The sequence below is a fragment of the Lissotriton helveticus genome, chromosome 5_1, assembly GCF_964261635.1.
Source record: "Lissotriton helveticus chromosome 5_1, aLisHel1.1, whole genome shotgun sequence".
Classification (NCBI taxonomy): Eukaryota; Metazoa; Chordata; class Amphibia; order Caudata; family Salamandridae; genus Lissotriton; species Lissotriton helveticus.
The window spans coordinates 321403304-321430465 of NC_136065.1; the positions used below are offsets into that span (position 1 = coordinate 321403304).

At 49.6% G+C, this 27162-nt stretch overlaps 1 long non-coding RNA gene across 3 annotated transcripts in view; it reads right to left on the reverse strand.

Annotated features, from left to right (window-relative positions):
• Positions 1 to 27162, reverse strand: part of LOC144753133 (uncharacterized) — a 65035-nt gene that overhangs the window by 16198 nt on the left and 21675 nt on the right. For all 3 annotated transcript variants that reach the window (XR_013594216.1, XR_013594217.1, XR_013594215.1), the window contains exon 2: positions 22317 to 22433. This is a non-coding gene — a long non-coding RNA (uncharacterized LOC144753133). The remainder of the gene's footprint in view (positions 1 to 22316; positions 22434 to 27162) is intronic.

Below are 27162 nucleotides of genomic sequence, written 5' to 3' on the forward strand. Positions count from 1 at the left end.
TCTCTAGATCATTGAGACCCATATGTACCCTGTTGTAGAGCGGGGTCAGTGCCCACAAGCACTAAGTGACCAGTGATAGACAAAAGATGGGTATAGGTGCAGTGCAAAAAAGAAAAGTGGTGAGAGTAAAATAGAATAGAGGGCAGAACAGTACTTTTATTAGAAATCTGTCCTCTTCCTAATTAAAACCAAAACGAACAGTGCAAAAATGCAGTATGGAAGCAAATTACTGCATTACTGGCCAACATGTTTCAACCTAACTGGGAAGGACCCAAGGTTTTCATCAGGGCCCTGTTCACAACATTGCTACTGCTTAGTGAAAAACAAATATATAAGACCCAATGTGATCACCAACAAAGGATACAGTGTATGGGTTCAGCACTCCGCCGTGCAGAAGGTTCCAATAAGAGATCTACAAAAAACACAAACACCCCCAAATTTCAGAAAATCAACGGTGCAAATAATCCGACAGCCTCTAACTTTAATATAAGGTCAAAAGTACCACTCACCCTGTTCTGCCGGGGAGAAGACCTCACCTCACCTGGACTCAAACTCAGGAAGGAAGGGAGGCCACGCTCTAAAAGAAATACGAAGCATAAGAGAAGGAATGCAGCCCATGGTTTGGTAACCCTGCTTGTTATCTCCTATCAACAGATGATCTGTCATGCCTCTATTTCTATTATACTCCTTTCAACAAATTACTCAAGAAAACTGGCTCTGCCTCAACACAGCATTACTTACTCTCAGTTTGAACCAAGCTTATAACCATACAAATGAGTCCAATGCCCATTGAAGCACCCATAGCAATATGATACTAAGTGCTATAGTAACAGAACAAAACCGGATTGTCAAACGCACACACTCGCGTCAGTACCAATACGTTAGTCCAAAGCAACTCACCTCTCCGTCGTTGCCCCAGACAGTATCTGAGTAAGGGGGAGGCAACGAAACGGAGAGGTGTAGGTGGTTAAAAGCCCACATGGGGACACGCCCAAAACGACGCGCATAATGTTTGTAGCAATGAGGAGTGCCGTTTTAAAACTGACCGATTTGCCTGACGAGAACAGCGCCGCCATTGCCTCAAGACGCCGATGTCCTCCACCAAGCAACCCCTCGCGATAGTGCGCCAGCCTTGCACATGCGCAGCAGCACTATCCTAAGCTGCGCGAGACTTAGGAACTACAAAATGACGAAAATCTCGTCTAAGCTGTAGTTCATTATCGTAAAGTCATCCTAGACATCCAATCTTCGCGATCTCCGCCTGTACCCCTGATGGTCTTCAAAGTGAACTCTTTCGTAAGCCCATGGCAAGGAACTCACTCTTACGTTTCGATAGCCAGCACCCGAGGTCCCTTCGTGAGAACCTCCCTTATGGACAATTCTTTCGGGTCCGCAGAAATTGCTCAACAAATGAGACTTATGACAAACATTCTACAAACCTGTGTCACCAACTACAAGCTAGACACTACCCTAAAACCCTGATTAGACGCTCTCTGAAACTTGCTAGCAATAATAATCGTGATGCCCTCCTGGAGATACCAGTAGAGAAGCCACCATTGACTAGATTGACTTTTGTTAGTACTTTCAATGACAAATCAAACCTAGTGCAGAGAATTGTCAGACGCCACTGGCGCATTCTAAACAGTACCACTGACAAGATTGAACCCCCTTTGTTTGCCTTCAAGCGTTCAAAAAATTTGAAAGACTGCTTGGTGCATACCCGCCCACGTGATGTACGAAAGGAGACTAATGAGACTCTGTGGGAGCTGCCACAGGTGCAGGGACACCACCCATGTGGTGGTTGTTCTATGTGTGGTTTGACACGTAGAACTACTCAAATAGACATAGGAACAGGACGGCCGTGGATACTCAAGCACTTTTCCAATTGCAACAGCTCTAATGTAATATACATTCTGACTTGCCCGTGCAATGAAAGGTATGTGGGGATGACAACCCGCAAAGTTCGCACTCGCATGCTCGAGCATAAGAGCTCCTTCAAATGTAAAAAAACAGTGTCCAAATTAACCAAACACTTTCTGGAGCAAAACCATAATGAAAACGAGTTCAGTTTGGTTGTCCTAGAGAAACCCCTTATACCTAATCATGTCAGTGACCCAACACAGTTCCTTTTTCTGAAAGAACAGAAATGGATTTACCAATTACGTCTAGACAGCCAGGGACTCAACGACGAAATCCCTTGGACCACCCTCTAATAATTATGTGAGCATTAGTTGCTGATTAATACATATGTGACACCATAACTGTTGGTTTTGGGGTGGTTGGTCTCCTACACATTTCATCACGACAAGGCTACTCTCACATGAGGGTTGGGTCCCTTAGATTAACTACTGATGGGTGGAGCCCCCGTTATCCACCTAAGGGCGGCTAGCTTCACCTGCGTCCTCCCCGCTATATAGACACTAAGTTGTGGCTTGGTGCATTAGTTTGGATTGGTGACGTCTATCACGTTAGTTCCTCACATGTTGCAATCCTAATTAAGATTTTGTTGATTTGCCATGAAAATTATATAGTTACTTGTTTTAGACATTAGCTCACTGGACATGCCTGTACAGGCAAAGATCGCGAAGATTGGATGTCTAGGATGACTTTACGATAATGAACTACAGCTTAGACGAGATTTTCGTCATTTTGTAGTTCCTAAGTCTCGCGCAGCTTAGGATAGTGCTGCTGCGCATGTGCAAGGCTGGCGCACTATCGCGAGGGGTTGCTTGGTGGAGGACATCGGCGTCTTAAGGCAATGGCGGCGCTGTTCTCGTCAGGCAAATCGGTCAGTTTTAAAACGGCACTCCTCATTGCTACAAACATTATGCACGTCGTTTTGGGCGTGTCCCCATGTGGGCTTTTAACCACCTACACCTCTCCGTTTCGTTGCCTCCCCCTTACTCAGATACTGTCTGGGGCAACGACGGAGAGGTGAGTGGCTTTGGACTAACGTATTGGTACTGACGCGAGTGTGTGCGTTTGACAATCCGGTTTTGTTCTGTTACTATAGCACTTAGTATCATATTGCTATGGGTGCTTCAATGGGCATTGGACTCATTTGTATGGTTATAAGCTTGGTTCAAACTGAGAGTAAGTAATGCTGTGTTGAGGCAGAGCCAGTTTTCTTGAGTAATTTGTTGAAAGGAGTATAATAGAAATAGAGGCATGACAGATCATCTGTTGATAGGAGATAACAAGCAGGGTTACCAAACCATGGGCTGCATTCCTTCTCTTATGCTTCGTATTTCTTTTAGAGTGTGGCCTCCCTTCCTTCCTGAGTTTGAGTCCAGGTGAGGTGAGGTCTTCTCCCCGGCAGAACAGGGTGAGTGGTACTTTTGACCTTATATTAAAGTTAGAGGCTGTAGGATTATTTGCACCGTTGATTTTCTGAAATTTGGGGGTGTTTGTGTTTTTTGTAGATCACTTATTGGAACCTTCTGCACGGCGGAGTGCTGAACCCATACGCTGTATCCTTTGTTGGTTATCACATTGGGTATTATATATTTGTTTTTCACTAAGCAGTAGCAATGTTGTGAACAGGGCCCTGATGAAAACCTTGGGTCCTTCCCAGTTAGGTTGAAACATGTTGGCCAGTAATGCAGTAATTTCCTTCCATACTGCATTTTTGCACTGTTCGTTTTGGTTTTAATTAGGAAGAGGACAGATTTCTAATAAAAGTACTGTTCTGCCCTCTATTCTATTTTACTCTCACCACTTTTCTTTTTTGCACTGCACCTATACCCATCTTTTGTCTATCACTGGTCACTTAGTGCTTGTGGGCATTGACCCCGCTCTACAACAGGGTACATATGGGTCTCAATGATCTAGAGACTTTTTTTCCCTGGAGGATGACAAGATGATAGAATTTGATCATACAAGTGTTTGATGGGAATCCTACGAACCAAGCGGGTTCTTTGTTACAATCACTTACACCTCTTTTGATTTCATTTTATCTTTATCCTACTCCTACTATTGTCTTCCAGTAAGCTTGCGCTATGGAATGAGGGCACTAAGATATCCTATTATTATAGACCCCTAGGTTTTCTTGTGTTTAAAGTTCAGAATAAATTGCCATGTATGAGGCCATCATACACCTAATCCCAACTTTTCACACATAGAACTTGTACAATGCACACACCTCTCACACCAAACATCTACACTACAGCACAAGATGGTTGGGGTCGGAGCTATGGACCCAGGCCACACCCAGGCCCTGAACATCAGCTCACAAAAAAAAGATGAGCTAAACATTTATCGTGATAAAATTAAGAAAATAAGGCCTGGATTTACCTCGTTTTTTCAGCCACCATTAAACTTGCTAGTGCCAGTGGAGCACGTTTGGGAGCTACATTCCTGCAGAGAGCATCCCTGCAGAATGTGCATTATTTTCCAGTACCACTGCAGTACACTATAGGTAAGTAAGTAAAAGGACTACCCATCCCTCTGCTGCATTTAGGTGACTGGAGGCAAATATCTTATGGTGTGTTGAGTTCACTTCTCACACGAGAGGTTTAATCCCGTGACCGCAGCGCAAATTCCGCCGCAGTGCTGGGGAAATAGATAGTGGGCGGAGTTCGGCACACGCCCACCATGACTCTTGACAGATCCTGGCCATCACGCGCACACAAGGGGTTAAAGGAAGAGGCTTATTTGTAAACATCAAACACCAGTCAGCAGGGAGCATCCACCATGCAAGCTTCCACCCTCCCAGCAACCGCTGTTATTCTTTGACTCTTCCCAACATCCTAATACAACGTTCTGAACCCCAATTCCATCACCTATAAACCTAGAAAATATATACCAATTCTATATTGACTTATAATACGTGGGATGTTGTAACCCTATGTCGCAGCAGCCTCAGAAGTCAACTATTATGGTATTACAGTGGAGTTCTGACATCACAAGTCATAATGCCTGCTGCCAGAGCCAGCATCCAAGCTAGAAGGCAGGTCAGGTCATAGAGCATAACTGAAGCAGCTGTTTCAAGGAACAAAAATGTAAGTTTGCTTTTTATTCTGGTGCTTTATTGTAAGAGCTTACAATGACAAGCAGAGAGAATATGTTAATTTTCTGCACTCCATAGATAGAGAAAAGCTAGAATCTTACTTCATGTTTCTACACACATCAAGCTACTGCAGCTATTCAGCTTACTTGTATTGAACTGTTGCTAATAACTGGATGCAACAAATATCTAACAGGTTTTTGATGTGTTTCGTTTCACACTCAATCAATCAATCAGGAAAATTGTAAGCGCTCTACTCACCTAAGGGGGGGGTGAGGATCCGCAGATCTGTTTAGCTGAAGAGCCAGGTCTGATGTCTGCCGGTAGCTCGTTCCAGGTCTTGGCTGCAATGTTAGAGAAGGATCTTCCACCTGCTCTGGCTCTGTGGATGCACAGGGTTTCGGCCAATGCGAGGTTGGAAGACCGGAGGTTTCTTTTGGTTACATGGAAGTTGATTCTGTAGAGGTAGTTGGGTCTGTTATTGTGTAGGCATTTGTAGGCGTGAGTGAGGATTTTGAAGGTGACTCTTTTCTCCACTGGGAGCCAGTGGAGTCTTCGCAGGTGTTGGCTGTATCTGGTGGCGGTGTTCTGTATTGTGTGGAGTTTGCAGAGTAGGGACTTGTTGATGCCGGCGTAGGGAGCATTTCCATAGTCCAGTCTGCTGGTGATGAGTGAGTGGGTGACTGTCTTCCTTGACTCAAGGGGGATCCATTTGAAGGTCTTGCGGAGGATGAGGAGGGTGTTGAAGCAGCTGGAGGTGATGGCATTGACCTGCCGGTTCATGGTGAGTGATGAGTAAAGCAGGATGCCGAGGTTTTTGGCATGGTCTGAGGGGGTGGGTAGGCTTCTGAGGGCGGTCGGTCACCAGGTGTGTTCCATGCTGAAGAGGTGATTCCGAGGACGAGGACTTCTGTCTTTTCGGCGTTGAGCTTCAGGCAGCTGTTGGTCATTCAGAATGCACTGTCTTGCATTCCTTTCTGGAAGTTGAGTTTGGCAGTGGTGGGGTCTTTGGTGAGGAGAGGATGAGCTGGGTGTCGTCAGTGTAGAAAATTATGTTGAGGCTGTGTTGTCGGACGATGGCTGAGAGGGGGCCATGTAGAGAGGAAAGGAGGCAGTCTGATCCTTTGGCTTTTTCCGTGAGGAATGATCGGATCCAGTCCAAAGCTGTTCCTTGTATGCCTGCATCGTGTAGTCTGGTGACTAGTGTGCAGTTGGAGACGGTGTCTATGGCTGTTGATAGGTCGAGTAGAATGAAGGCTGCGGGTGGCCTTTGTCCAGGAGGGTGCGGATGTCGTCTGTGGCGGCGAGTAGGGCGGTCTAGGTGCTGTGGTTGCTTCGGAATCCGCATTGGGATAGGTTGAGGACGGAGTTCTCTTCGATGAATCATGTCAGTTCCCTCTTGATTGTTTTCTCTGCAACTTTGGCTGTGAAGGGGAGGAGCGAGATGGGCCGATAGTTCTTGAGGTCGGTGGAGTCAGCTGTGGGCTTCTTGAGCAGGGGTCTGACTTCTGCGAGCTTCCAGTCACTAGTTTTATTTTTACTCTTCATGCATACTCACTCTTTCATATGAATGAGCTACCAACCAAGGTTGTAAGTGGTTTTTGGGAAGGGTGATGGTGTGACCATGTATTATATAGGATAAAGTAACCCCTGGCGTATATAATAAGGATATTGCAAGTCAACTCAAAGTTCCATAACCTTATAAAGGAACTCAGCCTTCTGCCATGTTCCTCTATAAGGTTAATGAACTTCTCAGTGACTTGCAATATCTTTATAATATAGGGCAGGGGTACTTTATCCCTTATATAATACATGGGATTCTGTAAAGCCTGTTTAAATGGCAGTCTCTGATTTCTCTATAATCGGCGACTTGTGACACACCTAGTCTCCAATAATAGAGAGAAGACCTCAAAATTAAACTATTATAAGTTATTACAGTCGAGTTCTGACATTACAATGCCTACTGCCAGAGTGAGCAGTCGAGGAGAAAGGCAGGTCAGGTCACTCACAGAGCATAATTCAAGCAGCTGTTTAACGCAATGAAAATGAAACATTGCTTTTCCTTCTTCTGCTCTATTTTAATATTTAAACTGACTTGTATTGAACTGTTTCTAATATCGGTTCCAACAAATATCTAACAGGTTTGTGATGTGTTCAGTTTTACTCTAGCGGTTTTACTTGTACTCTTCATGTTTGCAAACATGTTCGCACTTTCATATGATAGAGCTGCACACCAAGGTTTTACGTGGGTCGTGGGAAAGATGATGGTGTGACCCTATATTGTATGGGATGAAGTACACTCTGGCGTACCTTATAAAGGAACTCCGCGTTCGGACTCCTTCTAAATGGATATGGAACTCTTTGGTGACTTGCAATATCCTTATAATGTATTGGAAAGGGTACTTTACCACTTATATAAATGCAAACTCCTGTAAACATATATCTATCTAGATCTATCTTTCCATCTATCTATCTAGATCTATCTTTCCATCTATCTATCTATCTAGATCTATCTTTCCATCTATCTATCTATCTAGATCTATCTTTCCATCTATCTATCTTTCCATCTATCTATCCATCCATCCATCCATCCATCCATCCATCCATCCATCTATTATATATATAATTTTTTAAGTCTCTGAATTTCTGTTTTAACACTTTTCAGCCCCTAAAATATATATAAAACAACCACAAGTGATCCTTGTACTTTTTTATACATTTTCAGACCACATAAAAAGCAAACATCATATCAACCTCTAGAGGAAGCTGCACTCCCAATTATAGAGCAAAAGCTCCAGGTTTGACTATGCTTTAAAAAAAGCATGGTGTGTTTTCCTGGGGTCATGGGTTCAATGACCCAGGAGCCAGCCTTACTGTTGGGAGTGAAGCTCCTTCTAGAGGTTAATACTATGTTTGCTTTTTATGTGGTCTTAAGATGTATAAAAAATACAAGGATCTCTTGAGGTTGTTTTATTTATATGTTATATGCTGAAAAATGTTAAAACGAAAATTCATAGTCTCTTTAAAAGATATTTTTTCAAAAAGACTATATGTTGCTGACTATTACACATTTTTCACCCATAAAATGTAATTTCAAAAACTATGAAAAAAGAGAGTCCCAGACATGTAGTTTAATAAAACGTAATTAAATATTTTTAAGTAATCAATATCAATAAACAGTGCATTGTGTGTATTATTGAAATAAACACATAATTACAATTATTGAGGATTTTTGGAGAAATATGATAGATCTGCCTTAAATATAGGGGGTTGGGGGCCCCCAAGGGTGGAGAACCCCTGGTGTGCACAGTCAAAGACCATGCACGGTTGAGGGGAGGCTGGCCTTATATATGGTAATAAAATATTACTTTACGATAAAAATACCCTCAAAAAAACAAAGTTAAAGTGACATTAAAGTTAGGTATGATAATTATATATTACTTTGCAATAAAAAATCTTAGAAATTCACTGAAAAAACAAATGTTAAAAGGATGTTATAGTTAGGTGAAATGTACAAAACCACTCAAATTCACCAGTTCTAGTTAGCTCTGGTAACTATAACTTATGCTCTAATGTAACCATAACTCATGCTCTAATGTAACCATAAGCCATGTCCTCACCATACACCTCTAAATACCCCGCTTATTATATATCACTCATGACACCTTCTATGACATTACTGATAATATCACTGCAACATTTGCAATGAAATTATTGATGAGAAAGCTGTGCATGGCGGGGCGCTAGTTATAGTTACCTTAGAGCACAAATTTGCCTAGGATCCATGAATCTGCACCAAAAGTTTTAAAAACATCAGGCTACCACACTACTAAAATAACACCCTGCCCTACAGGGTGGACCAGGGCCCGGAGGCAGCGCACTACTATATTTAGGGGAGAGGCATGTGCCCCCCGGTCTCTGGGAGGCTCCGGTGACCCCATTCCCCTACCTGGGGCCAAATTGAAATAAAGTGTACGTTTTACTTACACACAAATATCCATGCGACTAGATTTTCTGACAGAATCAGGTAACCATTACTGTTTAACTTGGAAACAGAATCAAAAACATTGGGAGCACATTTCAAACACTAGCTTCATTGGTCAAATAGACACCTCACTCCCCATTTATAACATTTCCACATGCAAGTTCATTACAAGTATTACCAATCTGATTTATGTTAGAATTTTTTCCTGAATCATCGTCTAAATACATCCTCAAGTTGGATTTTTTGGACAAAAATGAAGTTGTCCTGTTCCCAATATTTGGACCAATAATATTATCTTCAATATTATGCTTTCTTGCCACACTCCCTCTTGCTTTTACAACATTCCTCTTGCTCTACCATTTTCCAGTTTCGGCTTGAACAGACTCCTTAATAAAATGAATGACATGAGTTTCACTGAAAAGTTTCGATTGAGTATTTCTCACATCACCAGGTTTTCCGATATTGGCCAAATCTCCAATTTCAGAATATTGCTCTTGAACATGATGTGTGATGTCATAGTGATTCTTTTATTTTTCCTGGATTTTTTTTTACCCTACATTACACATCATCAATCTTAGTATCATTCCAGGGGCGTAACGAAACTTGAGGGGGCCCCCCTGCAATGCATATGGAGGGGGCCCCCACCCCCCGGCGGCCCCCCATGCCTCCCCCCGGCGGCGCTGCCCACCATGTACCACTTTGCCCTACCACACAGTCGGAGGCACACTCTTGAGAGCTGTAGTAATCCACTAGTGTTAACGAGGAGCCCAAATCTATGGGGTGGAAGGTGCGACAGCTGATCTGCGTCACGCATTGCACAATAGGGAGGGGAGAGTAACACGTGTACTTTAAATGGGGTTTCAATTGATTGTCATTTTTTAGGTTTTGCCTGGCGAAAAGATGCGCTCTGCGCATCTTTTTCGCGCAGGCGAAATCCTGATGAGATCTGTAGTGTGGCTTTGGGTCGGCCCTCGTCATTCATTGGCTGGCTCCATAAATGGAGCCTAGCCATTGGACGAGGGGCCTGTCCGTCAATGCCGGACCAGATTCGGGGGCGTTCCCGACATTCTTTGGCTTTTGCCGACGTCACGCGACGCCGGGAACGCCCCCGATTCTGTTCCGGCATTGCCGGCACCTCCCTTGCTCCCCCTCCCGCTTGTTTCCTGGTGCCCGCCTTCGTGCTCCGGCCGGCCGTCGTCAGCGTCTCTCCTCCCCCTTTCCCGCCCCCTCCCGCTTGTTTTGGTGCCCGTCTTCTGCTCCGGCCGGCCGTCGTCAGCTCTCTCCTCCCCCTTTCCCGCCCCCTCCCGCTTCTCTCTGATGCCCGCCTTCCGGTGAGACACTGTGATGAATGCCACTGAAAGCCCTGGATGGACTGGGCTGGGTCCGGGTCAGTCTGCTCGGTAGTGGGCTGACTAGTGACTGTCAATGACCTCCTGCAGCGCGAAGTGCTGTTCGAAACTCGGAAGCCACCGCCTCTTAACACTAGTGAGTACGAGGAAAGCACGGGCGGCCATGCGTTGCTTTGTTAATATTGCATACAGATCTGAAATCACCGTTTGAGAAGTGGAGCCGGGGAGGGGGCGGAGCTTCGTGGCGAGAGCTCCGTAACAGACACTTGCCCTCAACCAAGCCCTCCGCCCCCTTACCACTCACACAAACAAAACGGCTTTGACAATAAATTATGACGTAATGCAGCTAACACAAATGTAACGTGTGAAACTGCAGACTGTTATGTTCAGCCAGAGTGGAGCTTCAGAGTGCAGAGTGGAGCTTCAGAGTGCAGAGTGGAGCTTCAGAGTGGAGCTTCAGAGTGCAGAGTGGAGCTTCAGAGTGGAGCTTCAGAGTGGAGCTTCAGAGTGGAGCTTCAGAGTGGAGCTTCAGAGTGGGGCTTCAGAGTGCAGAGTGGAGCTTCAGAGTGGAGCTTCAGAGTGCAGAGTGGAGCTTCAGAGTGCAGAGTGGAGCTTCAGAGTGCAGAGTGGAGCTTCAGAGTGCAGAGTGGAGCTTCAGAGTGGAGCTTCAGAGTGCAGAGTGGAGCTTCAGAGTGGAGCTTCAGAGTGCAGAGTGGAGCTTCAGAGTGGAGCTTCAGAGTGCAGAGTGGAGCTTCAGAGTGGAGCTTCAGAGTGCAGAGTGGAGCTTCAGAGTGCAGAGTGAAGCTTCAGAGTGCAGAGTGGAGCTTCAGAGTGCAGAGTGGAGCTTCAGAGTGCAGAGTGGAGCTTCAGAGTGCAGAGTGGAGCTTCAGAGTGGAGCTTCAGAGTGGAGCTTCAGAGTGGAGCTTCAGAGTGGAGCTTCAGAGTGGAGCTTCAGAGTGCAGAGTGGAGCTGCAGATTCAGAGTGGAGCTGCAGATTCAGAGTGGAGCTGCAGATTCAGAGTGGAGCTGCAGATTCAGAGTGGAGCTGCAGATTCAGAGTGGAGCTGCAGATTCAGAGTGGAGCTTCAGAGTGGAGCTTCAGAGTGGAGCTTCAGAGTGCAGAGTGGAGCTTCAGAGTGCAGAGTGGAGCTTCAGAGTGCAGAGTGGAGCTTCAGAGTGCAGAGTGGAGCTTCAGAGTGCAGAGTGGAGCTTCAGAGTGCAGAGTGGAGCTTCAGAGTGGAGCTTCAGAGTGCAGAGTGGAGCTTCAGAGTGGAGCTTCAGAGTGCAGAGTGGAGCTTCAGAGTGGAGCTTCAGAGTGCAGAGTGGAGCTTCAGAGTGGAGCTTCAGAGTGCAGAGTGGAGCTTCAGAGTGCAGAGTGGAGCTTCAGAGTGCAGAGTGGAGCTTCAGAGTGCAGAGTGGAGCTTCAGAGTGCAGAGTGGAGCTTCAGAGTGCAGAGTGGAGCTTCAGAGTGGAGCTTCAGAGTGGAGCTTCAGAGTGGAGCTTCAGAGTGCAGAGTGGAGCTGCAGATTCAGAGTGGAGCTGCAGATTCAGAGTGGAGCTGCAGATTCAGAGTGGAGCTGCAGATTCAGAGTGGAGCTTCAGAGTGGAGCTTCAGAGTGGAGCTTCAGAGTGGAGCTTCAGAGTGGAGCTTCAGAGTGGCGCTTCAGAGTGGAGCTTCAGAGTGCAGAGTGGAGCTTCAGAGTGCAGAGTGGAGCTTCAGAGTGCAGAGTGGAGCTTCAGAGTGCAGAGTGGAGCTTCAGAGTGGAGCTTCAGAGTGGAGCTTCAGAGTGGAGCTTCAGAGTGGAGCTTCAGAGTGGAGCTTCAGAGTGGAGCTTCAGAGTGGAGCTTCAGAGTGAAGCTTCAGAGTGCAGCTTCAGAGTGCAGCTTCAGAGTGCAGCTTCAGAGTGCAGAGTGGAGCTTCAGAGTGCAGATTCAGAGTGGAGCTTCAGAGTGCAGAGTGGAGCTTCAGAGTGCAGATTCAGAGTGGAGCTTCAGAGTGCAGATTCAGAGTGGAGCTTCAGAGTGCAGATTCAGAGTGGAGCTTCAGAGTGCAGATTCAGAGTGGAGATTCAGAGTGCAGATTCAGAGTGGAGATTCAGAGTGGAGCTTCAGAGTGCAGAGTGGAGCTGCAGATTCAGAGTGGAGCTGCAGAGTGCAGATTCAGAGTGCAGAGTGGAGCTTCAGAGTGCAGATTCAGAGTGGAGCATCAGAGTGCAGATTCAGAGTGGAGCTTCAGAGTGCAGAGTGGAGCTTCAGAGTGCAGATTCAGAGTGGAGCTTCAGAGTGCAGAGTGGAGCTTCAGAGTGCAGATTCAGAGTGGAGCTTCAGAGTGCAGAGTGGAGCTTCAGAGTGCAGATTCAGAGTGGAGCTTCAGAGTGCAGAGTGGAGCTTCAGAGTGGAGCTTCAGAGTGCAGAGTGGAGCTTCAGAGTGGAGCTTCAGAGTGGAGCTTCAGAGTGGAGCATCAGAGTGGAGCATCAGAGTGGAGCTTCAGAGTGGAGCTTCAGAGTGGAGCTTCAGAGTGCAGATTCAGAGTGGAGCTTCAGAGTGCAGAGTGGAGCTTCAGAGTGCAGATTCAGAGTGGAGCTTCAGAGTGCAGAGTGGAGCTTCAGAGTGCAGATTCAGAGTGGAGCTTCAGAGTGCAGAGTGGAGCTTCAGAGTGCAGATTCAGAGTGCAGAGTGGAGCTTCAGAGTGCAGAGTGGAGCTTCAGAGTGGAGCTTCAGAGTGGAGCTTCAGAGTGGAGCTTCAGAGTGCAGCTTCAGAGTGCAGAGTGGAGCTTCAGAGTGCAGCTTCAGAGTGCAGAGTGGAGCTTCAGAGTGCAGAGTGGAGCTTCAGAGTGGAGCTTCAGAGTGGAGCTTCAGAGTGGAGCTTCAGAGTGGAGCTTCAGAGTGGAGCTTCAGAGTGCAGCTTCAGAGTGCAGAGTGGAGCTTCAGAGTGCAGCTTCAGAGTGCAGAGTGGAGCTTCAGAGTGCAGAGTGGAGCTTCAGAGTGGAGCTTCAGAGTGGAGCTTCAGAGTGGAGCTTCAGAGTGGCGCTTCAGAGTGGAGCTTCAGAGTGCAGAGTGGAGCTTCAGAGTGCAGAGTGGAGCTTCAGAGTGCAGAGTGGAGCTTCAGAGTGCAGAGTGGAGCTTCAGAGTGGAGCTTCAGAGTGGAGCTTCAGAGTGGAGCTTCAGAGTGGAGCTTCAGAGTGGAGCTTCAGAGTGGAGCTTCAGAGTGAAGCTTCAGAGTGCAGCTTCAGAGTGCAGCTTCAGAGTGCAGCTTCAGAGTGCAGAGTGGAGCTTCAGAGTGCAGATTCAGAGTGGAGCTTCAGAGTGCAGAGTGGAGCTTCAGAGTGCAGATTCAGAGTGGAGCTTCAGAGTGCAGATTCAGAGTGGAGATTCAGAGTGGAGCTTCAGAGTGCAGATTCAGAGTGGAGCTTCAGAGTGCAGATTCAGAGTGGAGATTCAGAGTGCAGATTCAGAGTGGAGATTCAGAGTGGAGCTTCAGAGTGCAGAGTGGAGCTGCAGATTCAGAGTGGAGCTGCAGAGTGCAGATTCAGAGTGCAGAGTGGAGCTTCAGAGTGCAGATTCAGAGTGGAGCATCAGAGTGCAGATTCAGAGTGGAGCTTCAGAGTGCAGAGTGGAGCTTCAGAGTGCAGATTCAGAGTGGAGCTTCAGAGTGCAGAGTGGAGCTTCAGAGTGCAGATTCAGAGTGGAGCTTCAGAGTGCAGAGTGGAGCTTCAGAGTGGAGCTTCAGAGTGCAGAGTGGAGCTTCAGAGTGGAGCTTCAGAGTGGAGCTTCAGAGTGGAGCATCAGAGTGGAGCATCAGAGTGGAGCTTCAGAGTGGAGCTTCAGAGTGGAGCTTCAGAGTGCAGATTCAGAGTGGAGCTTCAGAGTGCAGAGTGGAGCTTCAGAGTGCAGATTCAGAGTGGAGCTTCAGAGTGCAGAGTGGAGCTTCAGAGTGCAGATTCAGAGTGGAGCTTCAGAGTGCAGAGTGGAGCTTCAGAGTGCAGATTCAGAGTGCAGAGTGGAGCTTCAGAGTGCAGAGTGGAGCTTCAGAGTGGAGCTTCAGAGTGGAGCTTCAGAGTGGAGCTTCAGAGTGGAGCTTCAGAGTGGAGCTTCAGAGTGCAGCTTCAGAGTGCAGAGTGGAGCTTCAGAGTGCAGCTTCAGAGTGCAGAGTGGAGCTTCAGAGTGCAGAGTGGAGCTTCAGAGTGGAGCTTCAGAGTGGAGCTTCAGAGTGGAGCTTCAGAGTGGAGCTTCAGAGTGGAGCTTCAGAGTGTCAAGAGCAATGCCAATAGCTCTAACTTTAACAAAGGCAAAACCATTGCATTGTAAATGCTTGTTTGCAATAGGAGCGCCCCCAGGTTCAGGAGGAGTCTGTGTCTCCGCTGTATGGAAGCACACTCCTGCCACAGGCTCACGTGACTCCTTCCAGCAGTCCTGTCAGAAGAAAACGTGGATACTAGGACTTGTAGTTTTGGTTTGCTCGTCCTAGGTATGCCCCCATCCCAAAAATCCCAGCATGCGGTTACCTTACACAGGATAGATGTCATAGTGCATGTGATAGCCTAACAACTATGCTGCCTTGGAGGGGTTAGGAGCGCGCACCCCTTCAAGCGCTACAAAGCCGCCCACCTGTGGCAGCAAGCGCTATGAATAATGGATGTCTGAAGCTTATACCAGCAGAGCGCTTTATCAATGCCATAAAAGTCCACCAGCCCTACTTCGGTGACGTCACTACCATAGAGGCACCTGGCAGCACTGCCAAGAGGTCTGTGGTGACGTGTGCACTGACAGACCTGTGCTGCGCTGATTCTATTCTGAAATTCTTGAGTATACTTATCATCATCACGCCCCGTCCGGGGCCCACACACAACAACCAGTTAACTGTGACCGACTGACACCCACACCCCCTCAACACCCACATTCCTTTTAGTACACCCAAGACCCAACCTCGGAATGGATAGCACACCATTCTACCCTCATGACACCATTCTGCCCCCATGACCATCTACCTTGAATCTCTGGGGTCCCATGGACACATACCCTGCTGTACTTCATTCACGGACACCGGAACTTACACTTCTTCATGGGTACACGCCGCGCGTCGTGGTGACGACACAGCACGTCTGAGTGCCACGCACCCCTCTGGTCTCCAAGTTCAAAGCACCAGTACCCGAAAACGAGCAACATTTAAATAAATAATGCTATAAAATATATATTATGGAGTGCACGTTATACTCTGTCTGCTAAATTCCACCATTTTGCTTTGCAAAAGGGCCTGCTGATGTTTGTTTTTCTACCAATGCGTTTTGGAATCTGCTAAATTGACGTCCTCCTAATGAATGCAAGCGTTCCACCTCACAACCTCCTTACCCGCACAGAGTGACATCCAATGCTGCGCGGCTGCACCAGTGCCACTCACCTGACCATCTCCCTATTACCAACCCTGCCCTGGTCCTTTGGAATGATGATACCTTGGTAACCTTGCAGTTCACACACCCACCTCCTGCCTTCCACTCCCCTCCACATTTTACCTCACGAAGAAACGTTCTCCTCTTATGGGCCGCTACCACCTCACACACAGACGCCCATATACCCCACTTGTGCTCCCACATTCCCCCCCCCCTGTGCCCACCGCTGCCCCGTTCGCCCTATGCCCTCTAGCTGCTAGAGTCTAGCACACCCCATCCTGTGTGATGCGGCGCACCCCCAGGGCACACCCAGAGAGCGCAAGGCTAGCCAGGACAGGGGCCGGGCAATTTAAATTATAAAGGCCCTGCCGGAACTTGACGGACTTACTGTTCGGACAGTCCTGTCTGAGCGTGGGCGGCGGGCCTGGCTTTGTCAGTTTGTCTTCTCTTCTTAACTATGGATTGGGCTATGCGTGCCCCTGATGCCACACCTTGTGTTTGCGAGGCCGGCGTTTGCGCATGTGCTGTGCCGACAAATGCAATGAGGCAATTGGTCACCACTCACCAGCCAGCCCTGCCCCCGCACCCCACGCGCATACGCGGCGGAATTGAAAGTGAAAGTCAGGACTGGAAGGAGTAAACAAGTGTGTGCGCACCGCGCCCGCGTGCATCCCACCCTGTCCTGCCGCCAATTCATCGATCCAAAAATAAACTGCTCAGGCCTCAGGGGCGGCCGCCGGGCCCCGGCACCATTTATAATTGCATCAGAGTGCCCGGGGTGCCTGCAATCAGACAGAGCAGGCACCTGGCAGCACTGCCAAGATGTCTGTGTGTGTGCACTGACATACCTGTGCTGCAGTGCTGCTGATTGATCTATTCTGAAATTAAATTTCTTGTAACATCATCACGCCCAGTCCGGGGCCCACACACAACAACTAGTGTGTGCCTCGGGCTCGGCAGCTGTAGTGTTGGGCGCTAGGCCCACATGGTACAGGAAAGGAGACACACGGACACCATTCAGGGATAGCAGATCTGGCCACGAGCACGTGCGCTCTGGCTCTTTTATTACCAGCGTCACCTGACTCAGTGACGTCTGTGGTGGGTGGGTGTTTAGTATAGGGTTACACACAGAACAACTAGACTGTGTCCTAGCAGGACACTACATTCCTCCCCAACTTTAATGAAAGGAAAAGCGAATGTCCAACCTGTAAGAAAACAGAACAATAACAGTTGATAGCCCCAACAGATCTTCTTCAGGCGATCAGCTGGGAGAATGTTGGAAGTTCCAGGACTACAAAGTCAGTCAGATGAGCTTTACCTCGGCGGTGTACTTCAGATCATCCTTGTCTTGCTGTGTTGACGCTTATATACAGTGTTCTCACTTTGGGAGCAGAAAGGGTGTGACCCTTGAGGGGTCTCGCAGGTGTTCCTAGTCCAGTGGATGACAACGCTTGTTGGGTGTAGGAGACGACTATGTCACGAGGGGTCTTTCTTTGGATTTGCTGATCTTGATGCCTTCACATCTCCGTCCGGCCAAGTAACTTCCGACTTGCCTTCCTTGCCAGACTCCTCTCTCACTGGAGCCTCGAAGACTGGCCTCTCCTGCTTGGACTCTTCTCTCACTAGAGACGCTGGGAGGACCCTCTTGCCGGACACGACGGGACCGGGTGGGCCGTGCGGGCTTCGCATGAGCCGCGCAAAGGCGTCGCTGCCGAACTGCCAACGGACTCACCGCCAAGTCTCTCATGATGTCCTCGGGGTTGTTGATGTCATCCGCCAGGATGGTCTTGCCGTTAGGACATGGGTTCAGTGTCTTCAACAGACCGTTTCTCGGTGCCAGGTGATTACCTGGGGCCTTCATGCTTCCTGTCGCCTGTCGTGGAGCTGCCGCTGCTGCACCTCTCCCATCCGGATTCCTCTCTCACAGGATATGCGGCCGAGGCCCTTGTCCCCTGGACCGCCACTTGATCGCGTGGGCTGTACGGGTCGCTGCCGAACTTCGGACATGGCCACAGTCGAGTCTTGTGTAGTCCACAAGGGTGGATTGTCTAGTGCTCGGGTATGCTCTGCTTCGGTAAGCTTCAGGTTCACGGGGCACCCATGCAGTTCATCAGTGGTTGGTCTCTTCGAATGCAGGTTGTAGGGATTACTGGGATCCACACGGATGTTGCGACGTTCCTTGGACAGCACCGATGTTCCTGTGTGCTGATTGTTACGATGCTCCTTGGACAGCACCGATGTTCCTGTGTGCTGTAGTTCTCTCTCCTCCTCTGTGGAGTGATGTGATTCTCCATTCTTCCTCTTCGTTCACTTCCTCGACGCGGTCCGGTCTTCTTTCTTGCTTTCTCATGCTAACCAGGATTCTCCATGTAGCGGGCCCTCTACATGTCGTCCCCGTGGTCTTGTCCAGGTGTTAGGACACTGTCTTTACTTGGCTTGGTGACTAGACCTGTCGTCGCATCTTCCTTTTCTTCTTGGTCAGTTTTCATCTTGGGCATGAGTTGTCATGCTGTGCTATTTTCTTTGTGGTCGCTATTCACCGTCACGGTGCTTTGGCGTTGGCGCGCTTTGTCTGCGCGGAGGAGGGTTGCGTCACCGCTCCTGGTGCAACTCTGGTGCATGCTGCCATGCGTGCTGACGATGGCGCTCCGGTTGCTGCAAGACATTGCTGTCTCTGTTGGGGACCTTTGTGTGTGGTCCTGTGGCGTTGGCGTGTCGCTGTGTAGCGTCACTTTGGCGCTCTTGATTCCTGGCACGTTCTGGCGCAGTGCTGCGCAGTCCTGTCGTGCGGGTGTGGAATTCTTGGGCGCTTGTTGCGAGTCGTTGGGTACTTGCTGCTTTGGCTGTTGTCAGGGACTTGCTGCTTTGGACCGTTGGCGGGAGGTTGATGCTGCGGTGAACACCTGTGGCCACAAGGCGTCGCTGCTCTCTCCGTCGTTCGATCTTGGCAGTCGTTTTCCCTGGACGTTCTTCCAGTGCTTGGCAGGCGTTTTCTTCCAGACGTCCTGTCAGTGCTGGGATGCTTGGTGAGGCGTTCGTGCCTCTTTCCCACGTCGCGCTGGAGGTGGCATCTGCAGACCCTTTGCTGGTGTGTGTGGGTGTCTTCTGCGTGGTTGCGCACTTACTTGCTGCGTGAGATTGGATGCTTTCCTTGGGGCGTTGCACAGTCAGAGGCCTCTTGGTGCAGCTGCTTGCTTTACCTCTGTAGGCTGTCTCTTGTGCTTACTTGGGCTTGTTTGTTCTTGTGTGGTCTCCTGATGTGTTCAGGAGGTTGCATATTGACGTGGCGTCATTCGGGCGTGGCTGTGTCCTTGTGCTTGGACAGATTTCCTTGTGCTGGTGCTAACTTGCTTGGCTGTATGGGCGGTTCGCCGCTGGGTGCCTTCTACAGGGAGTCTGTTGTCCTGAGGTACACTTGGAGCTGCCGAGGTGTAGAGCCTCTCCTCTTGTGAGTGTCCATTTCTCTTCTCTTAACTTGGGGGCAGTAGGCACGGCTTGGGAGCTGTGCCGATTGAAGGTGGAGCCCTTTTGTGTCTGTGTCGTGGAGGGGACAGAGATAGACGCCGGTCACATTCAGAACCTGCACCCAGTTTTGTATGCCTGCTGTGCGCGTTCAGGGAAGCTGGCCTCAGTCATCATGAGCTGCGCAGGGGGGTCCTGGTGCAGCATGCCGCTCACTTGCCGCTTGGTTCCTTGGGGCGTTACTCCGTCCGTTGCCCCTTGCTGCTATTGACCCCTCGTGGGTTTGTGCCATGCTTGTTTCTTTGGTGTGTGGAGGTGTGGTTGTGCTTTTGGCCACTGGGTGGCAGTGATGCTGGATTGCTTCCTTCCAGCAGTAGCTTGTTGCGCCTGATACCCTCCTCCCTGATTGTGCACTCTACCGTCCCTCACTCTCAGTGCACAGGGAGCTGGAGCTGGAGCTGCGAACCAGCCCCAGGGACTGGACGCCAGGGGCTGGGGCTGCTGTTGACTGCTGACTGCAGGGATCAAGGCTCATCCGTGGGTCACAGTAGCCTGGGACTGTCTTTGGAGTTTCCGGCGCGTCCCTGCGCTGGTATGGCGTTGCGGTGTGTGTCCCGGAGTGCTGGCACGGTGCCACTCTCTGCGCTCTGAAGTCCTGGGACGTAGCCCCCTGCAGGCAGGGTGGCTCTTCTCTGATGACCTTTGCTGGGGACACAGTAGCACACAGTGCCTTAGGTGCTGATTGAACAGCTCTTTGTGCTCTGACTTTGGTGCACGTCTACTACTGCCTGTAATGTCCCCGAGCACCCTCCGTGCTCATCAGTCTCTCTGTCCTGCTGTCCTCTTTGTTTAGCGGGTGTGTTACCGCAACTTCACCACTGGGTGGCAGTGTTGTACGCCTTCCTCCCGGCCTCGGCAGCTTCTGGGCTTCTCGTGGCTTCGCTGCCACCCCGGTTCCAGGGAATGCTCTTATTTGGAAAGACCGGTAAGTCACTTACACCTACCGGCAGGCAGAGTGTCCTCTTGATGCGGGTAGGCTCCGCTTATTGCATGGGTTTTGTGAAAAGAGGGGAGGGGAAAACAAACCCGTTTCTTTGGTGCCCCTCGCAGCTGGCCTCAATCATCACAGACTGCGCAGGGGTGGTTCTGGTGCCGCAGGCCACACTGTCTCCTGTGCGGTGAGTTTCTCCTTCCTCCCCCCAGCAGCCTCGCATTTCATACGCGGCCCGGTGGGGGAGGAGCGTCGGCCTTGTAGTGCTGCGTGTGTGGGTGACAGGAGGCGCTGACGGCAGGCCGCGGGTGGGCTCCGCGAGTCTTGCCTCAAAAGTTCATTCACCCTCGCCGTACTTTGTTGTCGGCCGCGTTGTACGCAGGCCATGCGGGTGGGCACCGCTTTCAATTGTTTTCCCGCCGCCACCATTCACATACGCGGCGGGGACGGGGAGCGCTCCGGGCAGGCCGCGGGTAGGCTCCGCGAGTCCTGCATAACTTATGTTCTTTCACCCTCGCGGCGGGGGACAGGAGGCATCACAGGCAGGCCGCGGGTAGGCTCCGCTGGTTCTGCATTATTGTCTGTCTTTCACCCCTCCGCCGCACTTCGCACACGCGGCAGGGGAGGGGGGCGCTGCAGGCAGGCCGCGGGTAGGCTCCGCTGGCTGTGCCTTATTGTGAGGTTATCTTCGGCCGCGTTCTACGCAGGCCATGCGGGTGGGCTCCGCTTCGGTGCACAGTCTTCCGGGGGGGGGGTCACATCCCGCTCCCGGCTCACCTTCGGCCGACGGGCCAGGTCCTGGGCTGCGGTCGTGGCGGGTGGGCTCCGTCCGGCCGGTGCACCTCTCCGGTGGGGGTCTCTGCTTCGCGGCCGTCTCAGGTGGGCACTGGGCGGTCCGCTCCCTTCCTGGTGGCGCTGGATGGTGGCGGCCGACGCGGGTGGGCTCCGGTCGGCTCGTCCTTGAAGGCTGGTGCGGTGGGCCTCCCGGTCGTTGCAGGCTGCGGGGCTCCGACGTGCCCACCGGCTTCTCGGCGCTGCTGCGCCCTGCTACAGGGGGTGCCCTGCAGGCGGGCAGCTCTCTCCCCCTTTTCTCAGGATGATGTGGCAGTGGCACGCGTGGCTTCACTACCGGCCTCGTCGCCAATGTAGTGTTGGGCGCTAGGCCCACATGGTACAGGAAAGGAGACACACGGACACCATTCAGGGATAGCAGATCTGGCCACGAGCACGTGCGCTCTGGCTCTTTTATTACCAGCGTCACCTGACTCAGTGACGTCTGTGGTGGGTGGGTGTTTAGTATAGGGTTACACACAGAACAACTAGACTGTGTCCTAGCAGGACACTACAGCAGCGGCTCAGCTCACTCACACAGGGGTGACGTGACGGGCCCCGGGCCCCCCACCATTTCGGACTTCGTTCACTCTCCGCACCATTTCGAAGACTCTTTCCCTGCCTGCCCATTTGAAGACTGACAGTGACTCCCAGGGGGCCCAGGCCGGGGCCCCCGCCACCATTTCAAACTCGGGCCCCGGCCGGGGCCCACGCTGCGCATCAAACAGCCTACTGTGCGGCATATGAGATGATCATGTATTCGTTCGTGAGGGGCCCGGCCGGGGCCCCCCGGAGCCGCGGCCCCCCCTGCAATGCGGGGTCTGCGGGGGCTTGTGTTACGCCCCTGTATCATTCCTCTTGCAATCTCAGATATACAATGGAGAAAGCTTTAAAAAAGAGTCATTGAATCGAAGAAGTGTATAAGGACTAACTCCCTTGGTGGAATGTGGTGTTATTTGGTAATTCCAAAAATGTTTTTTCAAAGCAACCTCTACATCCAGTTTTGCACTGACAGCTAGCTGTAGGGTATTCTTAATAATTCTGTTCACTCTCACCACCATTTCATTACTCTGCAGACTAAACAAAACCACAGTGATATGTCCAATACCAGTAGTAGCCAGAAATTGTTTAATTTCATATGAACCAAATTGGATGCCATTATCCAAAACCAAAAACTTAAGGTAACCTTCTATAAAAAACACATTTTCCAGGAAATTAATAAGTGATTTGGCATTTGGTGTCCTGATCCGTGCATGATAAACCCATTTTGATTGGTAAGTTACTAAACAATTATGTAATTCTTACCTTCAGAGTTATCAGCAATCGTACCAACAAAATCAATGAAGTTTCTCCCATGCCGTCAGCGGATACGCTGTTGAAATTAATTGTGATTCATGAACCACAACACTTTCGTCTGCATTCCTAGAAAAAAAATTAAGAACCAATGAAAAATGTAAGTGAAGAAATCATGGACAGTCACCAATAATGCTCTCTCAATCCTTATTTTATAGAAGTTATCTCTTGATTACTCCATGTGCCAACGTTTCTTACGTAAAGCGTTTGGTACTATCAATTTATTGCCTTTCAATATTAACACATTTTCAATGCTCAATTCATCATGAACATTTAGTAAATCTTTATTTAGAACACTCTCCTTTGGCTATTCGTTAACAACATACCTCCTTACTTCAATTAAGTACTTGTCCTTTTCAGATTCCTGTGACCAATTTTCTTTAGAAAGTATGCCATTTGACACTGGGATACCATCAATAAATCCAGTCACACATTCCATGTCATCCTTAATGGATAAACGAGAATCCTCAGATTTACTTGGAAATATGGATGAAAAATCTGCCCTTGCATTCTCTTTGTCAGAAAGGTGAATACTTTTAAAATTACACACCTGTGACCTTGATAAAACGCACACCAATCTAGGAGAGGCTCTACCTAGTCCTTTTTCACCAATCAAATACTGCAACGGGTTGTGATCAGTACAAAGTACAAACTTACAGCCCCAAATATACGAAGCAAAATGTTCAGTAGGACACACACAAGCTAAAGCAGCAAGCTCAATTGTTCTATACTTTCATTCAGACCCCTTCAAATATCTAGAAGAGGAATCAATAGTGCTTTCTTTTCCCCTCAATTTCTGACTTAAGACAGCACCAATTCACATCGAACTAACATCAACAGTAATAATGCATGCCAAACCTTCTTGGAAAGGTTTCGGTGCCGGGGCTTTTAAAATCATCTTCTTTGTTTTCTCAAACGATGTACTGTGCTCCTCACCTCAATCAAACGTAACCCCTTTACAAAACAACGTTTTAAGAGGCTGTTAACAATGGAAATCCTTCTAGGAAAGATGAATAATACTCACACAACCCAAGAAAAGATTTTATTGTTCCACTCCTGTTTTTTGGGGGGATTTTTGTAAATGGGATTGTGATGTGGAAACAGCAACTTTCAGACTTACTCCTCCACCTTTGAGTACATCATTGTAGATTGGTATGTGGCGGAACAATTAGGGAGCGCGGCCAAAGAAATTGAACATACATTGGCCTAGCCAATAGGTATTGCCTTTGGGACCTTACAAGTGTTTAGCCATGCAGCAAATTATCCTGGGGGATATGTTGTAACCTGGTAGATGCAGGATGTGTATGAGGTCATGGGTGGTACAGTGGGGGCAGTAAAGCCATATGCCACCTCCAGATATTAATGCACAATAAAAGCAGACTAGAGAGGACGTTTTTATGAGGTGAACCAATACCCAACATATGAGGTGGCCGTGTTTTGTCTTGTTCATTATTGTTCAAGTACACACTGGCGAGCCTGCCTTTTCCTGAGGTTCTTCAATGATTTCATGCCGATGTAAAGGTTAAAGTCCTCAGTGGTGAGCTGGCAGTCTACCTGCCCGAGGTCCATTAGTTGAATCTGAATGGTAAAGTGCACAGTGGTGAGCTAGCAACCAGCCTGTCTCTGAGGTTCAAATAGTGCATGCTGACCTACAAGTTCAGGTGGACAGTGGGGATGTGTGAGGCCTTCTGCTCTGAGCGCATACTGCTGTGAAGGGCCAAGTGAGCATCGACCTGCTTAAATAAGCCACGAGGGAGGCATGCATGCCCCGAGGGAGAATTGGAGGTGAGGGAGCCCGGATGAACATCTGGAAGGGCAGCAGAGATGGAAGCAGACTCCAGACGGACAACAAATTTCATTTGCACAGCACTAACAAAATGTTTCACCCCGAAAAATGACAGCCATGTGAGTATTGCATTTTGCCCCCCAAGATCCTTCTCGGTGCATTCCCTTTGAGCGGAATGTGGCCAGACGTTACACATTCCCTTAAAGCAGCTGTGCCCTCAGTGACCACGTCACAAGAGACCCCTGGCCACGACTTCCCCTGAGGGTACTGCCATCTTTTCTGTGAGATATCACTGACCATATGCGGGGCGTAGCAGGGTTGTGTGCTCCTTCCTGGGTCCCAATGGGGGCGGTGCACAAGCACAGTGGATGGCAGCTGGAGACAATGATGGGGAGTGGAAGAAAATCAAATAGAGGGGCCCTACAGACTGTGGGCGAGTACACAGTGCAGTGGGGGCATAGGAGACAACACAAACAAACAATAGGGGTGAAATAATGTTAAGTTGAACAATGCAAGAGGATGAGGCTTACAAAACTAGAGGGGTAACTCTGAGCCTCTGCTAGAAGAGAGCACACAGACAAATGGTGCAAGCTTATTGGCGCACCCTTCAGCAATGTGGAACTGCCCAACAACTGATGCCATACTGCACCCACGGATACCACAACCCTTAACAGGTATGTGAGAAACTTTGTGCCTGAGCCCTCAGCTTTAGAGATTGGAGGATTGAGGGGTGCTGCTGCCGCAGAAAGCAGCAGTGCTCCATAGCAAAGGGACAGAGGGCGGGTTCATGAGGTGACGAACATGATGCAGTAGCAGGCAATGTGACTCTCAGCAGAGAAACATATTTCAAAAACGAACGGTCAGCATTAAAAAAAGTCATCAGGAATCAGCTTTAGCTGTCTTGAAAGCTTGAAATATTAACAAGTGAGTGGTGAGAAGTGAGCGGTAAGAAAAAGTAGTACACTCAAAACTAAACATATGGACGATAGTGAAAGGATCCATGTAACAGGGGCAGTCTCCAGAGCAGGAACAAAACAGCCAAAAGGCAGGACGAATGTAAACTATTAACCAATTAAACCAAAGGAATTTCAGAAGACCGATGAAACAACCAATGAAAATTGCTGGGCATATTCAATGCCCATAGAGTGAATACAGCACAGGGGTGCTTGTGTCTGTAAATTACTTTAGTTGAAATGAAGAAGCAGCCAGATACTTTACTGAGCAATCCAACCAGCAGCATCACCACAGTCAGTCCAGCCCAGGGCAGCGGATGGGGGGTGGTGGAGTGTCGAGGGGGGTAAAGACTTATCCCCAAACCCAACTGCATCTCTGTAGCCATCTCTAAAGGTTAACAATATGATTCTAAATCTGTATTGTACAGAACACCATCTGTGCTGCAGTTCCTTCATCCTTGCTACCTAATAAACAAAGGCTGGCCCCTAACAGGCACCTCTGCACTGCACATGCTGACTATGTACATGGCTGCACAGGGACTTCCTGCCCAAACCGTGCAAGTCTTCATAATCTGTCTCTGAAGCAGAGCCATTTTAAGCCAAGGGCTAAGTTGGTAAATGCCCAGGGCCCCATTTGAAAAGGGGGGCCATTGCCCCCCCCGCACGCATGGCGGTGCGGCGACCGCCCCCCCCCCCTCCAACAAAGCCTCTCGGTGGTGGGGCGTGTCCTCAGGGGCGCGCCCTGCCACCGATTGGCCGGCGCCCTCCCCGACCTGGATGTCATTGTGCGACATCCGGGTCGCGGGGGCGGGCTGAGGGGTCAATAAAGGGTTGGGGAGCGCCCAGGGGACTCCTTGCTTCCTGGACGCTCCCCCTCCACACCGGTGGTGCCCCGCGCTCGGGGCTTGTTGTTTTTCAGTAATTTTGTCGTTTTTCTTTTCCAGGTTGCGGACTGCATCTACGAAGGGCGGCACCTGAGGCGTTCACTTTGCGTGGCCATCGTCTTGCGAACGTTCGGAGGAGGTCGGCTCGGGGAGTAACGGGGAGAAACGTCGGCGTGCGTGTTCCGTGGCCCCTGAGTTAAGGTATTTTGTCGGGGCGGGGGGCCTACGAGGCGGAGTAGCGCTGCCGGACACGGAAGGAGGCGTCGTTTCAGGCGGTCCCCGGCGGGTTGTTCCGCGAACTCAAATTCGGGTCTATTGTCGGGGCGGGGTGCAGACAAGGCCGAACAGCGCTGCCTGCGGCCAGTAACCATACGTTAGTCAATCGGTAGGGCCGCGAAGCGATCTGCAGGCCGAGCCACAATACAAGCTGGGAATTTTAACACGTAGGGAGTGAGTTGCGGGACTTTGCCTCATTGTCTTAGCGGTCCGGTTGATTAAGCGTCCCCGGAGACCTTTCTTCTTGTGGGAGGGAAAAAAGCAGGGGCAATTAAGGCAGCGCCTGGGGGTGACTGAGGTGAACACTGCGTTCAGGGACAATTGTTTTATGACGTATGTACTGTGGGGTAGTCCAAAGGGATAGCCAGGTGTAGGCATTTGGATTTGGTTGGCTACAACCAGGTTTAACAGAGGGGTGATTTATAAAGGTTGGATCAATCCCCCATCCCTTTTGGGAAATTAATTTTGGTCCCTGTGTGTTTTTGTGGATTCCCAGCAACTATTTGAGTTAGCCATCGCCAGGTATTAATAATTTTTCTATTACAGGCAATCAATATTGTATGTCCCCAAGTTAAGCTATAGCAGCTTCTACGCGGTGAGCTCGGAGTGGGGGGACGGCGGACGTGGCCACACACCCAGTACCGGCTGTCGAGGACGCAGGAGTGAAGCGGTAAGAGGAGAGCGGGGGGCTTGCATTTCATTGCTTCTGGTAGCTGCCGGGTGGGTCTACGATAGAGTTTACTCACCCCTGACAAACCGGGCAAGCCGGGGCATTGCGGTTACGGTTGCATGGTGCTCATAGCCCCCTGTACATCCTCCAGCAGGCGAAGGTACAAAGCACACGGTCACCTGAACTGTAACACTAGGAGTATAGGGCAGGGGGTGAAAACATGCCGGGG